The sequence below is a fragment of the Vespula vulgaris genome, chromosome 23 (assembly GCF_905475345.1).
Source record: "Vespula vulgaris chromosome 23, iyVesVulg1.1, whole genome shotgun sequence".
In the NCBI taxonomy this organism is placed as follows: Eukaryota; Metazoa; Arthropoda; class Insecta; order Hymenoptera; family Vespidae; genus Vespula; species Vespula vulgaris.
The window spans coordinates 1370932-1393169 of NC_066608.1; the positions used below are offsets into that span (position 1 = coordinate 1370932).

The 22238-nt window shown below is 33.5% G+C and overlaps 1 protein-coding gene and 1 long non-coding RNA gene across 2 annotated transcripts in view; one reads left to right on the forward strand and one right to left on the reverse strand.

Annotated features, from left to right (window-relative positions):
• Positions 1-17670: 17670 nt before the first annotated feature.
• On the reverse strand, positions 17671-20051 carry LOC127071890 (uncharacterized). The gene is made up of 4 exons (XR_007785269.1): positions 20006-20051; positions 19109-19165; positions 18404-18499; positions 17671-17931 (listed from the first exon to the last, which is right to left on the reverse strand). It is a non-coding gene; the product is annotated as an uncharacterized LOC127071890 (long non-coding RNA).
• A 220-nt stretch (positions 20052-20271) lies between these two features.
• Positions 20272-22238, forward strand: part of LOC127071889 (igLON family member 5-like) — a 169146-nt gene continuing 167179 nt past the window's right edge. The window contains exon 1 of the mRNA XM_051011692.1: positions 20272-20590. The gene's annotated coding sequence lies outside the window, so the exon portion shown is untranslated. The remainder of the gene's footprint in view (positions 20591-22238) is intronic.

Sequence of the window (22238 nt, forward strand, 5' to 3'; positions counted from 1 at the left end):
ATTTCGCATGGTTTCATAAATCTTTCGTATTTTCAGCAATAAGTTCACATTCATTCTTATTCATTAAAATGCATAGCTCCCTAATGTAATAATTATTCGAGATGAATTATTATGGTTTCTCTCGGGTGGGTCCCATGAGTGGGGCTCATGGGCGTGGGCTTCTGTGCGGGTCTCCTTCTTTCTGCACCGAAAAATCGAGCTGGATTTTTCTACACTGGTTTTCGTCGATCTTTTATGTTCATCTTTTCTTCCCAATTTCATCTTCTTCACACGTGCATGTGTTCCATTACATCTTACGGATATTCTTTTCTTTCTTTTCTTTTCTGCTCCATCCTTTCCACGTGTGCGCACGTTCTGGCTTTCTTCTCTTGTCATTTCTTCTTCGCAAATCTCGATATATCCGCGCGGAATACGGGTAGGATAGAAAGCACACTTACGCCTGTGTCGGCGGGCACAGACGTGGTGTTCTCGGGCGCGAATAAAAGTCCTTCGGTAATGGACTTCGTTTGATTGCTAAAACGAAATGACTGGTTGTGTGTCGGTTTATGTGCTGCCGAGTAAAATGGTTTGCTATCCGTAAGTGTGGACTGACCCTCCTCCAGTTAGCCGCCTGAATTCTCGGTTGTGCGTGGACGCCGCGAACGCGAATTTAGACTAGAGTCACCGTTATTATAACACTCCCGGGAGTGTTCGGGCGCGATTAAAAGTCCTGCCGGGGACTTCGTTTTATAGAACGTCGATCATTTGAACACACCGGTCACGCGAATTTCAGAGTAGAGACCCCGTTAGACCGTGGGTCTCCAACTGCAGCAACCTCCACGCGGTGGGACCTGGGTCGGAAGTACTTGCGTTTCGTCAGATCTTATGGTGTGCAAGTATTGCCGAGCGAATGGCTGCGTTCTCTAAGGCTTGTCTAAAATTTCTTCTATGTAATTCCAAATTGAATATCGAAGTACGTACGTTCTACATTCTTTCTTACACCTTCCGTATATTCGGCAGTAAGTACGCAGTCATTTCTATTCATTGAAAGCCACAGCTGTGTAATAATTGAAATAATTATTCGAGAATAATTATCATAGTTTCTCTCGGGTGGGTCCCTTGGGATGGGCCCTTGGGCGTGGGCTTCTGTGCGGGTCTCCTTCTTTCTGTACGGAAAATTCAAGCTCGATTTCCGTTCTCTGATCGGTCGAATTCATTTTCTCTTTTCCTCTCTTTTCTATGTCCATCTTTTATTTTAATTTCATCGTTTCCACACATGCCTGTGTTTCATTATAACTTCCGGATATCCTTTCTTTCAATTCTTCGGAGTTTTATCGTATTCACGTGCGCGCATGTTCCGTTTTTTTTCCTCATTCTCTTCTTCGCGGTTTTCGGTATATCGGCGCAGGACCGATCTATCGTCGAAGGGTTCGTTTCATGTTCGATTGCTAGACGCGAATACGGGTAAGATAGGAAGAACACTCACGCCTGCGTCGGCGGGCACAGACGTGGTGTTCTCGGGCGCGAATAAAAGTCCTACGGTAATGGACTACGTTTGATTGCTAAAACGAATTTATGACTGGTCGTGTGTCGGTTTATGTGCTGCCGAGTAGTATGGTTTGCTATCCGTAAGCGTGGACTGACCCTCCTCCAGTTAGCTGCCTGAAATCTTGGTTAGTACATGGACGTCGGGAACGCGGATGTAGAATAGAGTCACCGTTATTCTAACACTCACGGGAGTGTTCGGGCGCGATTAAAAGTCCTACCGGGGACTTCGTTTTATAGAACGTCGATCATTTGAACACACCGGTCACGCGAATTTCAGAGTAGAGACCCCGTTAGTCCGTGGGTCTCCAACTGCAGCAACCTCCACGCGGTGGGACCTGGGTCGGAAGTACTTGTGTTTCATCAATATCTTATGGTGTGCAAGTATTGCCGAGCGAATGGCTGCGTTCTCTAAGGCTTGTCTAAAATTTCTTCTATGTAATTCCAAATTGAACATCGCAGGACGTAGATATTATATTCTTTCTTACACTTTCCGTATATACATTGGTAAAGTCACAGTGATTCCTATACTTTGAAATTGTTAGCTCTATAATAATTGAGATAATAGTTCAAAATTAATTATCATTGTTTCTCTCGGGTGGGACCCATGGGAGGGGCTCATGGGCGTGGGCTTCTGTGCGGGTCTCCTTCTTTCTGTACGGAAAATTCCAGCTCGATTTCCGTACTCTGACCGGTCGAATTCATTTTCTCTTTTCTTCTCTTTTCTATGTCCATCTTTCTATTTCAATTTCATCGTTTTCACATTTGCCTGTATTCATTATAATTTCCGAATATTCTTTCTATTCTTCTGAGCTCTATCATATTCACGTGCGCGCATGTTCCGGTTTTCTTTTCCTCTTTCTCTTCTTCGTTGTTTTCGATAAATCGGAGCAGGTCCGATGTATCGTCGAAAGGTTCGTTTCATAATCGATTGCTAGACGCGAATACGGGTAGAATAGGAAGAATACTCACGCCTGTGTCGGCGGGCACATGCGTGGTGTTCTCGGGCGCGATAATGAAATCGTTTGATTGCTAAACCGAATAATGACCGGTCGTGTGTCGGTTCGTGTGCTGCCGAGTGGTATGGATCTGCTATCCGTAAGCGTGGACTGACCCTCCTCCAGTTAGCCGCCTGAATTCTCGGTTGGTACGTGGACGCCGCGAACGCGAACTTAGAGTAGAGTCACCGTTATTATAACACTCCCGGGAGTGTTCGGGCGCGATTAAAAGTCCTACCGGGGACTTCGTTTTATTGAACGCCGTTTATTTGATCACGCCGGTCACGCGAATATTAGAGTAGAGTCCCCGTTAGCCCGTGGGTCCCCACATGCAGCTACCTCCTAGCGGTGGGACCTGGGTCGGTAATACTTGCGATATATCAGAATCTGTGTCTTAATTATATTTAAAATCTTTAACTAAATTACACATATAATTATAAAACGCAAGTATTACCGGGCGAATGGCTGCATATTTCTATATTTTTACAGTATCTCTCGTCTGTCTAAGTTCAATTAAACGTTAAATTGATTACATTATAAATTGATAGTTTTATTTCGACAGATAAATAAATTTCAATATAACAAAATTTTTAATTAATTTTCTAAGAGAACGCACAGAAAACTTTTCTATCCCACTTATGTTAGCTATCGTTCGTATTTATCCCGACTTACTTTTATTACTTATATTCCTTAATAATTGTATACTTTTGATAATTACATTAATTATATACTTTTACATAATATATGAATCACTATTATTAACATTTATTAATTGTTAGTCTCGGGTGGGACCCTTGGGAGGGGCCTTTGGGTGTGGGCCTTTAGGCGGGCTGCCGTCTCGGCATCTTTTAGGGCTCTTTTTCTCATTTTCTTTTCTTTTTTTTTATTATATCCATGTCTTGTCTTTTCTTTTCTTCTTCTTTAACTCTTTCTCTGTTTCTGATGAAATGATGGAAAGATGAATCATCGTGAGACCCATCATCGTGACATTTATTTATTGAATTACTATTCTTTTCTATTAATTATATACATTTAGATTCACTCTAAATTTTTCATAATGCTATATATTCCTATACTTCTTATTAATTATATGCATTTATTCATTTATGCATTTCTATTTATTATATTTATTTCTGTTATATATATTTCTATTTATTATATTATTCTTTTCTGCTTTTTCTCTTTTCTGTTTCAGGTTAGATCACCGAGGGATCTACCATGGAGAAATTATATTTTTACAGGGAAATTATTGAATATAGATGGCTTTTTGCATATAGTTTTGCATGTAATTTTTACATGTTTATCTTTTCTTCTTTTATTCTTTTTCTGTTTCAGGTTAGGTGATCGAGGGACGGATCATCGTGGGATTCTCGCACGGGAGTTCATGGAACCTCCCTGCATATAATCTCTGTTATATGCAGGGAGGGTATTTCCATGCTTCCGTACGCGAATGATAGGGAAAGTACTCACTCGCGTGACGGCCGACACGCGTTCATCGCCCAAGGACCATGGAGGGATTTAGATTTTCATACGGGTGTTTAAAGAATCTTTCTACCTCAGGCGTAGAAAGATTTCTTTTCTCCCGTTCGGGTAAGATAGAAGGACACTCGTTTACGTCGGCTGGCATAGACGTTGGTGTTCTCGGGCGCGATTAAGTCCAAACTTGGCTCCAACGTACTCAACATACTCGCGTGAGTGTTTCCGGGATACTCGCGCAAGTATTTGTGAGTGCGGTAGGATTCAGTTTTGGGTGCCGGCGTTTGTCGCGAAAGCACGACCGGTCGTGCTCAAGTGGTGATCGAAGCTTCCGATGTTGGATAGTTGAGCTATGCGTAAGTCGGTTCCCAAATGCGGAGACGCATGGGGCTGCAATTTTAGCGTTTGGAGGCTTGAATTCGTCGGGAGTGGAGGTCGCCCCGTTGCTTTGTCTTCTTGATAGTAGTAATAGTAGTAAAAAGTAGAGTCACCGTTAGTCCGTGGGTCCCCACTTGCAGCAACCTCCACGCGGTGGGACCTGGGTCGGCAGTACTTGTTGTTTATCGAAATCTTATAAGGTGCAAGTATTTCCGAGCAAATGGCTGCAAATTTTAAGATTTTTCCAAGATCTTTTCTAAGTAATTCCAAAATATATTTCACATTGCTTCTTACATCTTTCGTATATTCAGCAATGAGTTTACAGTCATTTCTATTCGTTGAAACGCATAGCTCTATATTATAATAATTAATCGAGATTAGTTATTATGGTTTTTATCGGGTGGGTCCCATGAGTGGGGCTCATGGGCGTGGGCTTCTGTGCGGGTTTCCTTCTTTCTGCATCGAAAAATCAAGCTGGATTTTTGTACTCTGGTTTTCGTCGGGTGTATCGATCTTCTATGTTCATCTTTTCTTCCCAATTTCATCTTTTCCACGCATGCATGTGTTCCATTGCTTCTTACGGATATTCTTTTCTTTCTTTTCTTTTCTACTTCATCCATTTCGCGTGTGCGCACGGTCTGGCTTTCTTCTCTTCTCATTTTCTTCTCCTTTTCTTTTCTTTCTCTTCTTCTTTTCCTCTTCTTCGCGAATTTCGCTATATCCGCGCGGAATACGGGTAGGATAGGAAGAACACTCGCGCGTGTGTCGGCGGGCATATGCGTGATGTTCTCGGGCGCGATTAGAAGTCCTACGATAAAGGACTCCGTTTGATTGCTAAAACGAATTTATGACTGGTCGTGTGTCGGTTTATGTGCTGCCGAGTAAAATGGTTTGCTATCCGTAAGAGTGGACTGACCCTCCTCCAGTTAGCCGCCTGAATTCTCGGTTGTGCGTGGACGCCGCGAACGCGAATTTAGACTAGAGTCACCGTTATTATAACACTCCCGGGAGTGTTCGGGCGCGATTAAAAGTCCTGCCGGGGACTTCGTTTTATAGAACGTCGATCATTTGAACACACCGGTCACGCGAATTTCAGAGTAGAGACCCCGTTAGACCGTGGGTCTCCAACTGCAGCAACCTCCACGCGGTGGGACCTGGGTCGGAAGTACTTGTGTTTCATCAATATCTTATGGTGTGCAAGTATTGCCGAGCGAATGGCTGCGTTCTCTAAGGCTTGTCTAAAATTTCTTCTATGTAATTCCAAATTGAACATCGCAGGACGTACATATTATATTCTTTCTTACACTTTCCGTATATTCATTGGTAAAGTCACAGTGATTCCTATACTTTGAAATTGTTAGCTCTATAATAATTGAGATAATTGTTCAAAATTAATTATCACTGTTTCTATCGGGTGGGACCCATGGGAGGGGCTCATGGGCGTGGGCTTCTGTGCGGGTATCCTTCTTTCGCTACCAAAAAACTCAGCTGGATTTTCATACTCTGGTTTTGGTCGAGTTTAGCGATGTTCTATGCCAATCGTTTCTTCAATTTCATCTTTTTCACACGTTCGTGCACGTGTTTCATTGCATCTTGCACATATTCTTATCTTTCTTTTCTGCCGAGTTCTATGGTTCTCACATGCGCGCACGTTCCGGCTTTCTTTTTCTTTCTTTCTCTTTTTCACGGATTTCGATACATCGGCGCAGGTCCAATGTATCGTCGAATGGTTTGTTCCATATTCGATTGTTAGACGCGAATACGGGTAAGATAGAAAGAACATTTGCGCGTGTGTCGGCGGGCACAGGCGTGGTGTTCCCGGGCGCGATTAAAAGTCCTACGATAATGGACTTCGTTTGATTGCTAAAAACGAACGAATGACCGGTCGTGATACGGTCATCGGATGACTGTAGAGTGAGACGGTCTATGTGCTACTGAGGAGGATGGTATATGGCTATTTGTAAGGATGTTCAGTCCGTTGACTGACCCACCTTATATCTATAGTCACCTGAGTCCATGGTGAGGTGTATGCAACCCCGCGGGACCGCGAATTAGAGTAGAGTCACCGTTATTCTAGCACTCACGTGGATGTTCGGGCGCGATTAAAGTCCTACCGTGGACTTCGTTTTATTGTTCGAAATACGAAAGGCACGGACGGTCGTGCTTAAAGGTGGGATGTGGGCATCCGAGGCTGACGGCCTCAACGTTATCCCCAGTAGGATACCGTTGCGGACTTGATGTCTCTGTTCGCTCATGTTGCCTCGCGAACACCGGGAACGCGTATTTTAGAGTAGAGCTACCGTTGTACTAACACCACGTGAGTGTTCGGGCGCGAATTAAGTGTCCTACCGTGGACTTAGTTTCATTTGCTTAATATAGAGATAAGATTACGCCGGTAATGCGTATTTTGCAGTAGAGTCATTCGGACACTCACGTGAGTGTCCGAGCGCGATTAAAAGTCCTACCGAGGACTTCGTTTTATTTGTGCGGCGATTATTTGTTCACGCCGGTCTCGCGGATCTTAGAGAGTAGAGTCCCCGTTAGCTCGTGGGTCCCCAGATGCAGCAACCTCCAAGCGGTGGGACCTGGGTCGGTAATACTTGCGATATATCGAAATCTATGTCGTAATTATATTTAAAGTCCGTAACTAAATTATGCACATACTTATAAAACGCAAGTATTACCGGGCGAATGGCTGCATATTTCTATATTTTTACTCATGTTTGTTTAACTTCAATTAAACGTTAAATTGATTACATTTTAAAGTGTTAGTTATATTTCCACAGATAAATAAATTTGAATATAACAAAATTTTCAATTAATTTTCTAAGAGAACGTACAGTAAACTTTTCCATCGTACTTATGTTTGTATTTATCCTTATTTAATTTTATTACTTATACAATTTTAATAATTGTATATTTTTATAATTACATTAATTATATACTTTTATTTACTATATGAATCATTTTTATTAACTTTTATTAATTGTTAGCCTCGGGTGTGGGCCTTTTGACGGGCTGCCGTTTCGGCATCTTTTAATGCTCTTTTTCTCTTTTCCTTTTCTTCTCTTTTCTTTTTTCTTCTTCTTCTTTAACTCTTTTTCTATTTCACATTAAATGATGGAAAGATGAATCGTCGTGGGATCGATCATCGTAAAGTTTATTTATTGAATTATTTTTCATTTCTATTAATTATATACATTTAGGTTCACTATAGATTTTTATTAATCCTATATATACCTATTAATTATATGCATTTATATTTATTATATTATTCTTTTCTCCTTTTTCTCTTTTATGTTTCAGGTTAGATCATCGAGGGATCTATCATGGTGAAATTATATTATCACAGAGAAGTCATTGAATATAAATGTCTTTTTGCATATAATTTTGCATGTAATTTGTACATGTTTATCTTTTCGTCTGTTATGCTTTTTCTGTTTCAGGTTGGGTGATCGGGGGACGGATCATCGTAAAATTTTTACACGAAAGTTAATAGAACCTCTCCGCATATAATTCTTATTATATGCAGGGAGGGTATGTCTCATTGCTTCCGTACGCGAATGGTAGGGAAAACATTCACGCGTGTTTCTGAAACAAAAAGAAAATATTTGATACTATACTACAATAGAACGTAATATAATACGCCCGTTTAACGTACCAGTATATAGATGCACTTTTTATTTCTATTATCAATCTGTTTCTATAAATCATTTAAACGCGTGATTCTACATTTTGATATATGATGCAATCGAAAATTCGAACAATTGAGGAATCTTGAATATGTGCTATCAATAAAAATATAAAATATATGAATTACTTTTTCATGAATACATTATTTAACCAAAAATTATAGATAACATTAGATCAACGATAAAAACTGTAAAGACAAGAAAAAAGATAATTACTAAGATGTTAATGCTCATGATAATTAAGTTTCAAATTTTAATTAAGAGTTTGTGCATCTTGATTACTTGAAAGCCTAGGCGTAATTTTTTATTCAAATAAACAATCATTTACACACACAATTTTATTATATATATCAATAAGTATATGTTGCATATGTATATATGTATTTAATTTTATATATATTGAATATGTATATATATATATACTATAATAATGAATTTGTTAGATAAGAAATTAATCTATTTATATCTCTATTGAAATACGAGAAATAAACAAAATGGAAAACTAGTTAAAATCATCATAGAACATAATAAATGTTGATTGAATTTAAATGCAGCCATTAGCTCGACAGTACTTACGTTATTTGCATTTATCATATATCGTAAGTAATATCGATTTCCAGGTCTCACCACATGGAGGTTGCTGCATATGGAGACCCACGGGCTAAAGACTCTACTTTTAATATGAATTACTTTGGAAGCTATTATATAAAATCATTATTATGATATATTCAATAATAATTATTATAACTTTAAAGAATTATAATTAGAAAAAAGAAACAAAATCAATCGCGAAACGAATCAAAAATTTTTTTCTAATCGATCATGACTAGATGAAAACTTATGAATTCGTTTGATATCGATCTACCTACCCGGTTAAGAATAGAGCCCTTTATGGAATTCTATTCCCATTAAACTAATGTGAACCTTGCTGCACACGATACTGAAATCCTGTGAACATAAAAAATCTAAACCATATATTTAAACAAGAAGCAATCGAAGTAATATGCGAATTTCATATAATGAAGTAGCGATCACCTGTGAACATAAAACATCAAAAATATTTTTTATTAAACAAGTAGCAATCGAAACAATGTGCGAATTTTATTTATTAAATTAGCACTGTGCCGTTTACAGTCACCTGTGAACATAAAGTATTAAAAACATTTTATAACTAAACAAGAAACAATCAAAATCAATATGCATATTTTATATAATAAACAAATAACCTGTGGACATAAGAAATTTATAATTTTATTACTTTCTGAAAATAAAATATATATTAAACTAAGAATTATTTTATACACACATATACATGCATACATACATATCTCACAAACGAAAAGAACAACCAACGAAGAGTGGATGATGTTTCCTGAAACAGAAATTAACTATGATTAGTTCGAATTTATTGAATATTTCAATTCTTTATTTTTTATAATTTCAATTCTTCAGTACCTAATTAGGTATTATTCGTCATCAATACCTAATTAGATTATTTCTCCACATTATTATTTTACATTGATTTCTTGTTAATCCAAGCACCTGAAAAACCTGAAACACAAAGTTTGCATGATGAATTCGTAATCTTTATCAATTTACTTTTATGTCATACGCTATAATAATATGACAAATCTTGAAAGATTATTTCCGACATTGTTGTTAACACCTACTGATGTATAAAAGAATATTTTGCAATATTTGATCTTGAAACATGAAAACAACACCTCTCTGTAACAGAAAACTATATAAAAGGGCATGTGTGGAAAGACAAAATATTTATCTACAATCTATAGGCAAATATTTTTATAATTTTGATAATTTAATAAGTAAAAAATTATATACGTATATATTTCACCATAAATTGTAATGCTGAAATAAAAGAAAGAAAAAAAAATGTATTAAAATGGCCATAAAATTGGCACTGAATATATCGAATTCTCGATGCATTAGTAAACATGTTTTACATTTAAATAAAAATATGAAATTATGAGTGCATGTTATGTACAAGTATATAGAAATATATAAAAATATATAGAAATATATAGAATGATATATGAATATATAGAAATATATAGAAGCACATATAAAGATATAAAGATATAATTGCATAATAAATTATCAGTTGTTTAATACAATTAAGATACATAATGTAAATCATTCAAGATACGTTATGAAAAAAAGGAAAAGAATTGTGATTATTTCATCAATATTTAAGGATTAGGTCGCGTTAAAAAAAGAAAAAGAGTAAAAGTATACTGCACCTTGTGTCGTATTATAAAATGCATACACAATTTTGCATACTGCCATAAACATATCCGTAACGAGATCAGATTTATATTTAATCGATGGATTACATATATCCTATATTATTACGTTTATATTAACGCGAAGTGTCTGATGTACATATTACATCGTTTATATGTACGACACTTTTTTATCTATTAAATTATAAAAAATATAGTAATATAATTTCACAATTTTCAAATCATGTAGTTTTTATATTATATATAAAAGATAATGAAATATTAAATCTGAAAGAAAAAAATAAGATTATATATAAAATTTATATATGAAAATATTACACATATTAAAGGCAAAATATAGTTTTAATACATTGTTGCATATTATTCTTATTAATTTATTTTATCGTCACTGCTTGCCTTAACATATCCTAACTTCCCTAACTACAACAAGTCTTGTAGATTTTTAATCAGAATAATTAGAATCTATATAAGATGATGATTATATTTATACAAGATTTGTAAAATGACTCTTACAATAAATGAGCCTTTTTACAACTTGTAAAAAAAAACTGGATAAAGTATATATATATATATAAATATATAATCATCAAAAGTGAATGTACATAAAAAAAGATAAAGAAAAAATTATTGATTTACTAATAATCATATAAAAAATTTTAAATTATCCTGAAATAAATATCTACATGCTTGAGTATCCCAGGTGCATTCCTGAATGCAAACCTGTCCTTGAACTATTTTCGCTCACACTCCTGAGTGTGGAACAGCCTTTTCATTCGCTTCATTTATATACCAAGATTTATGCATTTTTATTCCAAAAATAATCATATTTCTCTCAAATATGTATAAACATTTGCTAATAATCTTTATATCATTTATTATATCTTCTTAATATTTCTTATGAAACTTTCATATATATAATAAAAGTACTCCCTCTTTCTCTCTCTCTCCCTCTCTCATGTATATATTTATTAATTCTGTCATTTCATATTTATGAGTTGATAATTTTGGAATAAGAATGTATACCCTTGACATATTTTATGCACTCCTGAGTGCTAGGCTGTTATTTTTGTATTATATCGCTCGCTTAGCAAGACATACATTTCTAATTAGAATGATTCAAAATTTCTTTTTGTTCATTTACGCACTGTTCAAATATAAATAAATTATTATATTAGGAAGAGTATAAAATATTCTTGATTTATTACTAAATAACTTTAAAGGAATACTTTGAGGTAGGAATACTTTAAATACTTATAATATAATACTTTCATATATGCATTTTCATTCATGTATTTTTGATCATTCTAAATGAGAAATACATATCCTTACTATAATATGTTCATCTGCATTCCTGAATGCAGGTATGTACTTACTACGAACTTATTGTATATGCACTCCTGAGTGCAGGCAAGCCATTCAATCGCTTCATTTATATGCCAAGATTTATGCATTTTTATTCCAAAAAATATTCATACTTCTCTTAAATACGTATAAATATTTGTTAATAATCTTTGTATCATTCATTAATAATCTTCTTAATATTTCTTATGAAACTTTCATATATATAATAAAAATACTCCCTCTTTCTCTCTTTCTCTCTCCTTCTCACATATTATTATCTCACATATTATCCTTCTCACTTATTAAATCTTTCATCTTATCTTTATTTGTTGATAATTTTGGAATAAATATGTATACCCTTGACATATCTTAATATGCACTCCTGAGTGCTGGCTGCCATTTATGTCGCTTCATTCATCTAGCAAGACTTATACATATCTTATCGGAATAATTCAAATTTTCTTTTAATTCATTTGCACCATTCAAATATCATTCAACTATTATATATGGAATAAAGTTAAATTTCATTTATTTATTATTAAACAAGTTTAATATCGTATATTGAAAAAAAATATCACCAGAGTTCGACGTATTTATATATTTCTTCATTAAGTATCCTTATTAGTGCATTCATTCATCTTTGATTACTCCGAATGTGAAATGTATATCCTTACTATAATTTGTTCATTTGCATTCCTGAATGCAATCATGTACTTACTGTAACCTTTCATATGCACTCCTGAGTGCAGGAAATCCATTTTATTCGTTTTATTTATATACCAAGACTTATATCTTTTTATTCCAAAAAATATTTATATTTCTTTCAAATATGTATAAACATTTATTAATAATCTTTGTATCACTCGTTATATTTTCTTAATATTTCTTATGAAGCTTTCATATATGTAATAAAAATACTCTTACTTTCTCCTTCTTTCTCTCTCTCTCTTTCTCTCTCTCTCATATATATTTATTAAGTCTTTCATCTGATATTCATTTGTTAATAATTTTGGAATAAAAATGTATATCCTTGACATATTTTAATATGCACTCCTGAGTGCTGGTTGTCATTTTATATATTCATCTGCATTCCTGAATGCAGGCATTTCGATTCATCATCAAGTCTTGTAGATTTTTAATCAGAATAACCAAAATAAACAGAATAATCAGAATAATCAGATTAATCAGATTAATCAGAACAATCAGAAGCAGATTGCGAAAAGATAATGAGGGTGAGGATATGGATGATAACGATAATGATTACCACATAAGAGTCATTTTACAACTCGTGGTAAAGCTGTGTTGACATTGAAATATGCATATATCTCGTATATATACATACACATTATGAACTTATGAACATGAAAGAGAAAAAATATGATTAAAATATGATTATTCTGAATTGAAAATCAACATGCTTGGGTATCCAAATGCACTCCTGAGTGCAATGCTGCTGCAGGTCACGGACGTCCACACAATATTTAACGAGCGTAACTCTATTTTTATAACTAAAAATTTACTTCAAGAAAAGACTACTTTACCTTAAAACTTCAAAATCCAAGGACTCGACTTTAATTTGAAAAGGAAAAATGCAAGGACTCGATTTTAATTTACAAAGAAAAATGCAATGACTCGATCTTAATTTAAAATGAAAAGAGGGAGGGCTTGATTTTAATTAGAAAAAAGAAAAAATAAAAATAAAAATAGAAAATGCAAAGGGCTTGATTCTACTCTGCAATGAAAAATTGACTCTACTTTTAAAAAATACAATGACTCGACTTTATTTTAAGAAAAAATTGCAATGAATCTATTAATTAATAACTAACTGCAAAAGCTTGACTCTAATCGCAAGATTTCTAATTTTTCACGAACGCGAGTGCGGAACGCCGTAGCAAGGAGATGGAATGGTCCATCATCTCCATCCAGGAACAAACTACTACGAGCATAAGTGTCAACGTGGTAAAAGGGTAAAAGGGGATTTGATAAGACCACAAGCCATTAACGAAGGGTTCGACATACCGACCACCTTTGAAAAATGACTTGCAGTCGATAGTTGCCCTCTTGAGCCACAGTTTGTGTGGGGGCCTCTTCAGCATATAGCCTCTTCTTGCTTCGTGCCCTAACCACTGCATTGGAGCATTCCTTACGTGCGACGCAAGATAAGTTTACGTATCAAAAAACGCCCTACCGTTCGAAGCAACGCACCCACAAAGATTGACATACTGCAGTGGTTGCTACTACAAGAATGAAATCGTCCCTAAGCTAAACCGACCTAATCCCGACCTGATCTCACTTTACGCAACAAGACTCAAACCACTCGTGTAAACGCACGCATCAAACGAGACGCAATAGTCGCAAGCTAAGGGGTTGGGAAGTGAAAACACATTTTCGCACGCAGGTTTGTTCTGTTTTTTCTTTTCTTTCTTTTTTTTTTCCTTAACCTAACGAGTGGTAAGTGCTTGCGACGTAAAGTATCGATTTCTTCTAAATAGTATAACCACTGTAGTATGGCAAAATTCGCGAATGAATCACCCCAAACGGCACTGACGAGTCCCAACACGTATTCTCAACTGCGTTTTCTACTCTACCTAAGTGCGTCTCGATTTTCTAACGATTTTTATTTATTTACTTATTTATCCGATTAAAAAAATAAAAATAAAAAATAAAAGTAAAATATTCGTATATAAATATTCGAACTAAACCGTAAAGCTATCCTAGCCTGTGGACGATTAATGGACTCAAAGAATCCATCAGCCGTACGCAATAACACAGGCACATTTAATCGAATGCTCCAGCAGATATAATATTCGTTCTAATCGATGAACCTATTACATACTAACATTAACTCGTTGCACTTAGAAGATGGATATACTTTCGGTAAAATATCAAGATTACAAGAATTGTAATACTTTCATTTTACTTATGCAGGTATAATTTATTTCTAAATAAGAAATATATAGATGATAAATATTTTAAGAATCGCGAAGTGCAAGAGTTAATTTAAAACTAAGTACCGAACAAATTCAAAATCCTTTGCTAAGTTCAAAAGATATGGGATGTATCTGATGTTCTCATTGGGTGCAAAGTTTTTCGAACAGTTTGATACTGATATATCGCGCGATGCAAAGTGTCAGCAAAAAATGTAAGAAAAAAAATTATAAAAAAAAAAAAAAAAAGATGAAAAGACAAAAAAATTCAGCCATGCTGAAAGATTGTAAAATTTGCTGAAACTTCACAAATCCCCGGAGAAAGGACTTCCCACTCCTGAGTGGGAATCGCATCCTTACCCGGTCCCTACCTACTTAAAATTAATTAAAACATTCACTCAGAAAAGTATGCTACCTGCCTGCCTATGACCTATATTTAAAAAGTGCAAACATTCACACCAACACATACACTCCACGGTTCTCTCACACTCCACCAGGGTGCAAAAGCCTACACTAGAGAGCATGCCCCGGGGCACCTCCGACACCCTAGTTCAACCACGTATTTTTTCTAATATATTTTGGGAGTACGTACCAGTTGCTGAAATCGACTGCCAAGGCTGATGATTATTGCATATATGACTAAAGCAAAAATACTAGTACATACTAGTATATATATAGATACTAGTAATATATACGAGTATTTAGAATTTTCCACTAAAATGTGGTAACTATTATGCAAACCGATATTAATATAATTATATGTTAGATATATCAGATATCTATTTAAAAGTTATCGCGAAACGATGTACAATGCACTTCCTAAAACGCACATACAAGTGCAAGGTACACCGTGCAATCACCAGCACAATGACAGTCGCTGAAAAGGAAACTTAAAACTAAAACCACACTGTGACTGTTTCTCACCCATACGAGTAACACCTGGGTTAAACGCATGGATGAGAACGCAGAAAGCATGGGGGGAGAAAGGGGTATTAGTATATTAGTGCTGAAAATCCTGAGCTAAAAAATGATTAATTTATAATATATATAAAAAAATATATAAAAAAATATATAAAAATATATATATATAAAATTTAAGCGGACTGTGACTCTAGAGTCTCTTTGCACGTCTTATTAGCAAGAGCTCAAGCAAGGATGGATGATGGTAGGCGGTCACCACATATGAGTGTGACCACCACATATGGGTTTTACCACTAAAAGTGGTAAAAAAATAATAAGTGGCAAAAATAGTTTTGCAACCCCACCTGTATGCACCGCTTAAGGGCCTTTGAGCGACCCGCGGTAGGCAGTCGTTGACATGGAGGGATGAAATATGCACATAGCTCATATATATGCATACGCATTATGCAGTTATGAAATTTCATTATTAAGAAATATATAATTTTAATAAAAAAACCTCGGACGACTCCTTTCATTAAATGGCTGTTCTAATGAAAGAACGGGATTATAATCCACCACTTAACTGCCAGAATCTATCCGTCGCGGAAGGGGTTTGTCTTCTTGCTCATTTATGGGTAATTCGATATTTGGAAATATCGAAGTAAATCGCGATTAAATGGACTAAGTACGAAGCAATGCATGTAACGTAAACCACGTTATATGCTTTATACGAAATCGGGTAAATTAATGCCCGATTTCATTACTAATATCGCGAGCAAAAACGAAGAGAAAAAAGTGCTAATAAACAGCACTGTAAATTAAATGACTTTGAAACAAGAAGACCCTGGCCTGATCTATATATATATAATAATAATAATAATAATAATAAAATATGCACAAGAAAATATCTAACTACATGTATAAGGGACCACTCGTGAATAAAATCAAAGATTTTAATCACGGACACTTTTGCTCGTTTCGGACATGGGACGTCTGCGAATACAACCAGTAACCCGTGCCGATAAGGACCTTTCATCCTCGGCATGACGGGCACCAGAGGAACTTTAAATTTTTTCACTTACTACTTAAGAAGTTCTGCGATGGCTCCAAAACACTCGTCCCCCTCGTAGGAGGTCGAATGATGTCGTGAAGTTGATTGAAATTATCGTTGAATCGATGAATCGTTGAATCGTTGAATCGATGAATCTGTAATACAAAAAAGAACAAAAAAAGATTAATTATATTTTGCATATCGAACCAATATATTTGTGAATGAATGAAAATGATTAAAAAAAAAAATATATGATTTAAATGACCAACGAGAGAAGTTACGATTGCAAGAAAGAAATATACTTACATGTAATTGTATCCAGACGAAGCTTTACAATCGTCGGTAAAGATGAAGAGGAAGAATTTTTAAATTCACACTTTCGACCATTACAATATTTATCGCAACGCAATCCTCTTCTCCCGCATTGGCCGAAAGTGTGTTAATGATTCTAACAACGCGGCGAAAAAATGGTTTTAACAAGAATATCACATAAATTCTTGTTTTTTCATTTATTAACGCGACCGAGAAATTTTAATCGACGAACAACACTGACTCTAATTCGCGATTTTATTTTATTTTCTAAAGCAACCTATTTGGTTGCAAAACAATAGAACTACTTCGTACAAGCACTGACTCTAAGATCGCATTGCGCGCGATCTACAACTGAAGATCTGTAATAAAAATAGTTAAAGCAAGCTGTGGCGTTTATCTCTACAATTTCACATTAAAATTTATGTTTAAAATCATCTTTAAAATCATATTATTCAAATCACATGATCTGAAATTGTAAGATTATATTATATCTTTTATATGCTATATATAAAAAAATATTGAAAAGATGTAACTGCAAAACTTATAAACTATATTAAAATAAAGGGAAAAAAAGGAAATAATTAAAAATCGCGTTGTATCTATCGTTTAAAGATAGATATAATCACGATAGGGATATGTTTATAGAAGTATACTAATTGTATAAATACCTATAAATCAAAATAGATATAGCATTAAAATAATACTAGACAAGGGACAGTAACATTTATATTATAACACTTATAATATTAATTAAACGATTAAACGTATCTTGAAATTTTATTCTATTTGAATTGAACGCGTATTTTTTATTGTTCATTTTTATTGTACATTTTTTATTGTTCTCTATATTCATAAATTAATATTCATTATATTCTTTAAACTCTTAATTAATTAATCTTAAATTACTATATATTAACAAATTAAAATATTATATTAAAATTTCTCTAATGCACCGAACGTCAGCAACTGACTCGGCAGTGCGTACGTTTTATAATGTAAAATACATTAACGTACGCAATACCGATTACCGGATTTCACCACTAGGAAGTTGCTGCGATAGAGATCCATCTAAATTTATGAAGAGAAATAAAAAATCCTATATAATAAAAGTTGTGAAGATAACACAATATGTAAAGTTATAACAAAAGTGCAATAGAACACATCAAGTCGTATAACGTAATAGATAGTTAAAACTAATCTTACTCTTTTATTAGTTGAAATGTAATTAAAATTTTTTAAAGATAAACTTACTTATATATACCATATACGAAGAGCAATAGAAAAAAGTATACTATCGAATATGTCCAAGTCGACAGATTATTTGAATATGATGAATAAAAACTAAACAAAATTCAAGAATATTATTAATATAGATTATGATTAGATGTATTTATGTATATAAATCTGTGTATATATAATAAGTATATGTATATATAATGAGTATATGATATGCGTATTCAACACACAGTTCATTAAAATTAATATCTAAATTTTTATGTATACTTGAAATTTCATTAAAATTTCTTAAAGATAAACTTACTACTTTACACTGTATAGGAAGAACAGCAGGAAGTATGTGATAGTTGCTCTTGAAGGTGCCCACGTCCGCATATTAGTTGAATATGATGAATAAGAACTAGACAAAATTCAAAAATATTATTAATATAAAACGAGGTTAGATGTATTTATGTATATGAATGAAGTATATATGATGAGTGTACATATGTATATAATGTGTATATGATCTGCATATTCGACATACAGTTCATTAAAATATCTACATTTTTATTTATTGGTTGAAATTTAATTAAAATTTCTTAATGAGAAACTTATTTGTTAAAGATAAAGCATTACGTACAAAAAGTACCATAAAATATTTAATGGTATGGAGTGTACCACAGTTCAGCAATTAGGTTATTACATAAATAGGAACGAGAATAAATATTACATAAATAGGAACGAGAATAAATATTACATAAATAGTAACGAGATAAAATTTGAAAATATTATAATACAGAATAAGATTAAATAAATTTATCTATATAAATGTATATATGTATATGTAATGTGTGATATGATAATACATAAATATTATATATATTGTTAATATAATATTCAATATATAAATGTTACATATATTATTAATATAATATCAAATGCGATTAATAAACGATAAATGATTAAGTCCAGTTTATAAAATATTATATCTACAAAATATAAATGAGAAGATTGATTTAATAATTACCTAATTAACCTAGAAAGTCCAGAGCTCGAACAGGTTTAAACACGTTGCTCACAAGTCCTGGTAGGAATGAAAATTAAGCCAATTTAGAATAAGGAAGAATGGGAGAAAGTCAAATCAAGGTTTCGATCGTCCGTGTTTTGTTTACATGGAATTGTAAATTCTCTGTATACCATGATGTATATAAATATATATACGTATACACCTCTGATATAAAAACTAAATGTTTCATGCTCGACTGTTCTTTGTTTTGTTGGTTAGTGGAGACTGGAAATAAGTTGGTAAGAATGTTTGACAATATTGTAATGCTATCTTTCTCTTTCTCTTTTTCTCTCTTTCGCTCTATTAAGAGCTTGCATTAAGAACGACTTAGACATAGTGCGTAGTACGATTGAAATATTATTTCTATCATATTACATATAATTTTCTATATGTTTCTCACTATGGTGAAACATATTAATTCCATATTAATAGAATATAAAATTAATCGCGTGCCTATGAATGTGTGTATAGGAGATATGAAACGCATATAGGAATTTATATGTTTAATGTATGTGTATATTTGTATGTGTGTGTGTATATAATGTGTATGTACATAAAAATCGTATATATATAAAACGATATCGAAAACGATCAATTAATGAAAGATTATATATAAAAATATCGTTAAAAAACGGAAAAAGTGTTGAGATGTCGTAAAAATAAAGCAGGAAAATTCGTAAAATAAATATTACGTCTTAGCTTCAGGAGTGAAGTCATATACGTAGATTTTATTTTCGCGAATATTATTTTAACGAGAGTATTCCGGGACTTGCGAACATTCACACGTGGAAATTATGTTTTCGACAATCGATTGTTATATAAAATACGGTTGTACGTTAGAAAAAATATATTAATTACCTGTAATTAATAAGACGACGCAGTCCGCTGCCACCTGTAGCACTCACAAACTCAAAATGACATAGTTACTAGATAGGGAGCTACGTAATCAGTGCGCGCATGCGCAGAACACAATTTATAATATGGCCCACGATAATTTTTCGATATATTATAGGAAAATATCGAAACATTACAAAGTCGATATATCGAGACGAATACTTCGATAATTGAAACTAAGAAAATTAATCAGTATAATACCGTACATAGAAGAGTAAAGTTTAGAAAGACGATAAAGAAAGTTGTAAAGACGTACGTGAGTGAACGTGTATTTATTTAATACGCGAATAACCTTTTATTCTCGACGTTATAGTGATAATCGTGATCAGTGATATTATTTGGAAATGATATGTTCGGAAATAGATGGTTATACATTGTTATACACGCTTTATAGGTTAGAAAATATTTCTTAATTACTTGTGATTAATTTGTACAAAAAAGCTTCGTTACGACTTTCATCACGTACGAATTCGAAAGAACATTGATTGGTTATGTCGAAGTAGAAGGAAACGACCACACCTTTCCTATATATTACGTGATTATACACAGGTATGTGAATTAATTCCTTTATTTATAATTAAAAGCTAATATTCCACATAAGATATAATGGGCAAAAGTAAAGCCATTAGAAGTTTTATTAATCGATAACGCGAAATTAGATATAAGTACCTTCTTAATTTCTAATTTAAAGAGATTTTCGCTACGTACACACACATACACGTACTTACACACGTATATAGACACACACATATACTAGAAATTAATTTGAAGTCACACGTACGTAATTTATCTTTCTACAATATCAGTCAGAAGTTAAATGTATTTAATAGCTCGTTACTCTTGAATTTCATTATTGTTGTAATTTCTTATTTAGAAAATCCATCTCATTGATGGTAACGTCAAAGGATATATAATGTGGATCATCAATTCGGTATCTAGGTTGAATCGCGTGGAATTTTGTGACGCTATTGTGAGAGTACTCGAGTAGAGCCAGCTCGTTGAATTCGCACGAATAGTTGGCTCGTTAGTCGGATAAAGTGCGATCGAGAGATGTGGTTTCCCAACTCTCCTTCTCTATCTCTCTCTCTTTCTGTCTCTTTCTCTATCTGTTGTACTCATTTCATTCCTCTACGAACACTCGTATAAATGGTGGAACAAAAGTTCCCAGGTTGTATTAAAAATTAATTAATTATTTAAATTAATCACGATAATCTTTTTTTCCGATCGTAAAATTTCAAGGTTTTAAAATTATAAGCCTAATTACAAGATTAAAAAAGTCTCGAAAATCGTAGATACATAATCGTTTTTATATTCTTTTAAAATGAAATAGAAATTATTGGCCCACCCTATATATATATATATATATATATATATATATATATATATATATATCTTTCTCTTTTCTCTCGTATAACCTCTCGTAACATGGTATATAATACACATGACACTCATTTTCGTGAAGTATTTATGCGATTTTAGTTGGGAATACGTAGCGACATACCGAGAAGAAACGAGTTGGCTCGCTCGAGTTTTTCAAATGCGTCTCTCTAAGAAATTATTTTATAATTCTATTGTAGTTAATCTATATAATCTATATAATCTCGGTAATATTTGCGTTCTATAATTTACATTTATATTTCGATTACTGAGAGAAAGCAGCCCGTCCTAAAAGTTAAAGTTAGCCAAATGTCCGTTTTTGTTGATTTTAAATTCAGTAAACGTCTACGAGTTGAAAATTCAATCGTATTGAAATGTTAAAGTAAAATTATTTTATATTTAACGCGCGTTCCGAGTCGAATAAGCGAATGTATTATTGTTTAAATATTAGTTTACTACACATCGTGTACATTATACATCGTTTAAATAATTATAAAATCACAAATAGTATAAATTATTGAAGCTTAGCCGTACAGAAAGAGTGAATTTCGATGTTTACTCGTCAGAATGCAAAATAGAACTTGGTCGATAACAGTCAAAGTAAGTCAAATATTCATTTTTGTTTCTATTAAATGACATCGATTTTAAAATTCAACTATATTCAAATATTAAATTAAAATTATGTTCTATTTAACGCGTGTTACGAACTATGGAATGTTCAAGCGTTTGTACTATTGTCTAAATATTAGTTTATTGCACTCCGTGTATATTCTAGATTATTTGAATAAATATAAAATAACCAATAGTATACATTATTGAA